General features: G+C 43.0%; 1 long non-coding RNA gene across 2 annotated transcripts in view; it reads right to left on the bottom strand.

The window, feature by feature from the left end:
* The window catches only part of LOC115068999, a 29,686-nt gene extending 24,778 nt beyond the window's left edge, over window positions 1-4,908 (bottom strand). For both annotated transcript variants that reach the window (XR_003848354.1, XR_003848353.1), the window contains exon 1: window positions 4,745-4,908. This is a non-coding gene — a long non-coding RNA (uncharacterized LOC115068999). The remainder of the gene's footprint in view (window positions 1-4,744) is intronic.
* Between the last annotated feature and the right edge of the window lie 1,004 nt (window positions 4,909-5,912).

Raw genomic sequence — 5,912 nt, 5'->3', positions numbered from 1 at the left:
GTGCAGAAAAAAAAAAAAAAAAATGAAAAATGAGCTATTACCTTGGTGCTAACCATTGCTCCTTGCCTCTTCAGATATTTTTAGGACCAAATTGAAAACTAGTGCATACTAATTTTAATCAATTGTTATTTTTCTTCCCTCCACATATATACAAGCTCCTGTCAACCATCAAGAACCCTGTTGAGATGCATGAAGAGGGAACCCCTGCTGTCTGATCAACCCCAATCCAGCCCCCCCCCACATCAACCCTGTCCAGCAGGAAGTAGCAAGATGACAACGGTGCCCCCTATCTTATAACACAAAAGGCTGGAATGTTAGGCTTCCAAATAGCAGCTTCCCCCCTCCCCAACAGGAACCTACAAACTCTGCTGAGAAGCAGCCTGCCTTTCCTCTGACCTCCAAAGATAAAATAAGCAGATTCTAGCTGTTAACCAGAGATTTTAGAAGCTGTTTTTCTCTCATCTTAAGATGGAAAAAGTAAACACTTCCACACCCTAATCTTACCTGCTTCCCCCTCCCTGGTTTCTCCCCCAAACATTCCCCCTTCCACACCCTAAAGCCCCCATATATAAAGTCCCAGCTCACAACCCATGGGCGGACATCTTTCCCTTCCCTTCCCTGACATCCTTCCCTTCCTTTCCCTTCCCGACATCTTTCCCTGACATCTTTCCCTTCCCCAAGGGAAAGGTGCCCCGTGCGAAATAAAGCTGTATCCCGCTGAGAATTCCATCTGTGCCTCGGTGCCTTCCTCCATCTGCGCCGCTCGCTCCCGCCCGCTCTCTACCTATCAAGTTCCAGGTCAGCTGGAGCTATAGGGAGACCCTGTCTCTTTTTTTTTAAAAAAAAAAAAAAAAAAAAAAAAAAAAAAAAAAAAAGAGTGCGTGAGAGAGTTAAAGGAAAAGATTATTGTCTTCATGCTTTCATGCTTGATAGGTACCTTCTGTTTCTTAGAAATAGCGACAGACAAATTGTCTTGATAAAAGTGATTTCAAGCTGAAGGGCTTTGTGTGTGTGGGTATGTGTGTGTATGCATGCACACCTGCATATGCATTCCAGTGGGTATCTTCCTCTATCATTCTCCACCTTATTATTTGAGACATAGTCTCTCTCTGAACCTGGAGCTCAGAGTTTTGGCTGGCATGGCTTGCTAGTGAGCCTTGAGCTCAGGGCCTCTTGCTTGCATAGCAAGTGCTCCTATCCCCTGAGGCATCTCCTCATCCCCAGTAATTTTTCTCTTAAAGAAAAAAAAAATCAAAGCTATATTAAATGCCCAAAATTTCAACATGGTGTGCCAACAAGATGGTTCAGCAGGTAAAGATACTTGCCGCTGAGCCTGATGACCTGAGTTCTATCCTCAGGACCCATGTGGTGGAAAGTGAGAACTGACTCTCACAAGTTGTTGGCTGACTCCATAGGTGTGCTTGTGTTGTGATGCATGTGTACCTGCACACATGCTCATGCACATGTAATAAATAAATAAATAATAAATGAATAGATAAAATTTTAAAAAGTTTCAGCATGGAGTTAGGGAATTAATTCTAGTGTCATGATACTAAGATAGGTGCCTTGTTTTTTATTGTACATTATAGGCAAGCACTGTACTAATGAATTACACCTAAAGTCTTATTTTATTTTATTTGTTTTTGAGACAGCGTCTCATCTTATCCCAGGCAGGCCTTGAACTTGCTGTGTGGCTGAAGATGATCTTGAACTCCTGGTCTCTGATTCTCCTGCTTCTATCTCTCCAGTGCTGGGATTACTGGAGTACACCACCATAGCCAGTTTATACTTACTACCCTGGGGATTGAATCTAAGCCTTCAAGCACTTCACCAATGGAGCTATATCCCAGCTCCCTTTTTTCTTTTTCTTTGTTTTCCTTTTTGTTTTGTTTTGTTTAGACTGTGTCTCACTGCAGCCCATGCTGGCCTCAAACTCTCAAGGTAGTCAGATGACCTTGAACTTCTTATCTTCCTGCCTCTGTCTCTCAAGTGCTAAGATTACAGGTATGCACTACCACACCCAACTATGTGTATATATTTATTGGATGTATAGTATCCATATAATGGAAAATAGGCTAATAAAAAAAGTAATCAAGGGTCCAGCAAGATGGGGCTCAACAGATAAAAAGTGCTTGCCTTAACATCTGACGACCAGAGTTTAATCCCAGGAATTGATGTAAAGGTAGAAGGAGAATTTTGACTCTACAAAGTTGTCCTCTGACCTCCAATGTGTGCTGGTGGTACACATTTGTTCCAATACACATATCTCATACACACACACACACACACAAACACATGAGAATGGCTTTTATAAATGGACATAATCTGGACTAATGACTTTTAATTAACTAGTGATGGATGGTCTATTAAAATGACAATTGGAGCCAAGCTTGTATTTTCCCAACTGAAACTGAAGAAACTGCCGAGCATGGTAGTGCATGCCTTTAATCCCAGCACTTGGGAGGCAAAGGCAGGCAGATATCTGTGAGTTCAAGGCCAGCCTGGTCTACGTAGTGAGTTCCAGGCCAGCTGGGGCTACAGGGAGACCCTGTTTCCAAAAGACCCAAAAACAAGAAATTGAGGAAACCATTTTAAATAAGCTTTGAACTTCAGGACACAATTCTAGGGATGGAATTCCAGCAAGAGCTATCTAGGGGAATGAATGTCCTCTGAGTTTGGGCCCACTCTTGAAAGCTAAATTTAAAAGTCAGGGCATTTGTTCATGTAATTATGATGTTGGTATAGTACTCGTCTGTGCGCGCGCGCGCGCGCGCACACACACACATACACACACACGCACACACACACACAAATACATTTAAAAACAAACAACAAAACTAATCAAAAGTTGGTAATGCCATCCTCCATGGTGCACTCTTGTAATCCCAGCATTTGGCAGGCAGAGGCAGGAGAATCAGAAGTTCAAGGCCAGTTCTGTTATAGAGTGAGTTCAAGGCCAATCTGGGCTACATGAGACCCTGTCTTGAAAACCAACAACAAAGAATGGGGGAGATGACTCAGCAGGTAAGATTGCTTGCTGTTTAAGCAAGAGGACCTGAGTTTGGATCCCAGAACCTGTGCAAAAAACAAGCATGGCCATACAAAAGCTTCTAAATCCAACACTGTGGGGAGTGGAGTTAGGGTACTCTCTGGGCCGTGCTGGCTGACAGCCTAGCTCCGGGCTCAGTGAGAGAGCCTGTTTCAAAGGAATGAGGTGGAGAGTGAGAGAGCAGAACACATGTGTGTACACTGCATGCACATATACCACACACAAAAAAGATAAAATAAGCATACAGAATGCTTGCTGGTTATGACACAGCTAGTTGGCAGTCAAATGCATAATACCAAAAGTGGTGTATTTGGGAATTAAAAGTGAAATATATAGGTCATATTTTCTCGTTGAATATTGGAAGAGATCTTAGTACTGCAGAGACTTTAATATGCTAAGTGATAATGCCCTTTTAAAAGCAACACCTTCTTTAAGGTGCACATGAAATGCTTCATTTATTTCAAAGAGTTCCTGCTCATTTGCAAATCCTCTTGGGGCTGGGAGGAGCAGGAACATCTGACTTGTGATTGCTAAGGTGCTCTTCAGCTTCTTACTGAGTGATTGCGAAGGGGTGGTCTCCAGGGCAACCAACAGCCTTGTTAAAGTTTGTGTGGAAAGATAGAAACTCCGTCTACACTTCACTCATTTGATAGGTCACTGGAAGGTATTTACTCCTCTGACTGTTTCCCAGCTCTTTGCAGACACTTGAAGAAGGAAACGTCCATGAGAGCTCGGGGAACCCAAGCTCCATGCCAATGTAAGGGGTGAAAGAGGTTGCTATTTTGTAAGCATCTCCTGATTTTCAACTCCAGGGGCTACCAAGAAGTGACATTCTCCTGCTGTTTGTTAAATAATGTAACCCATGTTGTAAAATTTCTTCTGACCTATCAGGAGAACAGTATTTTGAGCTAATAAAAAATGGGGACTACAAATTTATTTTTCCTGACATGGGCAGTGTGCTAGAATGCTCCTTTACCATGCCACGGCAGCACATCGGTTCCCTTCACATCCTGCACCAGGCTTATTGGGATAAGGAATGCTAGTCACCATGAGCTCTTTCATTTCTACATCTTCCTCTCGTACGTCCTTGTTCTGCTCCAGCCACACCCGATGTCCCTAACGGAAACCTCCTCAAGAGAGCAACCACTGTCATTCCTTTACATTTTCTAGGCTTCCACACCTTTGCCAGTCTTTTCTATTTATTTCTCTATGGTGTCTAGAATGCAGCCCAGTGTTCCAGCCCATGGTATGAATAATACAGGCAAAAGAATTTTTCTTTTCCTGGGCCCTAAATTTCTATTAAAACGACTTAAGCTCATATTAAAGTTTTAAGCCAAAATTTTGACTCTTTTTTAAATCAAGAACAGATGGTTCAGACACTTTTACCCTTTTATCCATTCCATTTTCCTGTAACAGCTTTTCAAGATTCAACTGCAAGAATTTGATCTATTCCTTTGAGATTTCATCCTGTCAGATGCAAAACTGAAAGCACATAGAAAATATTTTTGGTCTCCAACTTCCCATTTCATGTGAAACCTGTCCTTCCTTCTCCCCTCCGCTTACCTATGCAATCCCGGAAGAGCGCTTCTGCTCCCCTCCGGTCGCTCTCCTTGTACCTCAATAGCTTGAGCTGGCTTCCTATCTTTTCACTCAAAGCAGCCTTGTCTAGAACATACTAACTTAGCTGAGCCTTACCTTACTTCACACGTCCTTGCTTTGTAGGCAGGAGATCCGCCTAAGGCGTTCTCTTAAATAGAAAAATCAAGAAACTTAGCAGTGACTGCTGCATGACTTCTAGAAAGGGGAAACACTTCCCTTCACTGTTCCTTCTGACTGTACCGAATGTGGCGGAAACAGTGTCTTCCATGTATGGAAGGACTGTTTCAGGAGAGGACAAGGAACAGCCTGTTGGAAACAGCACAGAACTTGGGGGTGTGGGTGAAGATTAATGATTAACCTGGTTCTGCGGCATGTGGGTTCTGTGACTCTGGGTATGTCACAGTTTTCTTTGGCATTAGGTTCTTCATGTAAATGTTCAAGACTCAGGAGAAACTGAAGAACTGAAACCTGAGGAGTTATGACTTGCTAAAAGCTAGCACTCTCAGTGAAGCAGGGCACAACCTAGGCACTTGTATAGCTATTTCCTCTGAACTGAAACACTTCCTCCTGCAGCTGGGAGGGAGGCTCATGGGAGGAAGCTATTGAAACTTACTGTCCTTCAACTTTGGACCAGTCCATTCCTGCCTTGTCAAGTTGTTCCAGGCTTAAGATGAATTTCAAAGCTAAAGCGTGCTGTAGTGTATCAGCCAATAACAATAGAGATGGCTTGTTTAACTAAAAGCAAGTCTACAGAGCTTATGGATTCTCTTTTTTCACAAGTCTGATGCTTGATAAATTATTTATTTTTGGATTTGAAATGGTGCCTGGTTCTTTGGACTCACAGCATCTGATTTGGCCAGCATGTCCAGTCTCTGATCTTGGGAGGTGAACATGATATGCCTGTATGGGAAAGGATGAGGGCTAGCTAGCATCAGGCATGTCAGCCTCCATCTCATAAGGTAGGGAGACCAGATCAAAAGTTCAAGGCTTTCCTGGTTACAGAGTGAGCTCAAGGCCAGCCCTGGAAAACTCAGTGAGTTCCTGTCTCAAAATAAAAAATAAATAATAAAAACTGCGGAGCAGAGAGTACCTGGAGATGTAGCTCAGTGATAGAACATCTGTCTAGTGCTTGAAGCCCAGGGTGCCTACCAGTCCCTAGTACCATCACCAAAGGAACAAATTATCAAAATTTTTAGTATTTAGATTCTGGCTGGCCAAAAAGATATACAATTGTCATCAGTGATTGTCGGGTGATTCCCCCCCC

The sequence above is a fragment of the Nannospalax galili genome, unplaced genomic scaffold, assembly GCF_000622305.1.
Source record: "Nannospalax galili isolate Female #2095 unplaced genomic scaffold, S.galili_v1.0 scaffold189, whole genome shotgun sequence".
Lineage (NCBI taxonomy): Eukaryota > Metazoa > Chordata > Mammalia > Rodentia > Spalacidae > Nannospalax > Nannospalax galili.
The sequence above is the reverse complement of the archived record's forward strand: the minus strand, read 5'-3'. Positions and strand labels throughout refer to the sequence as shown.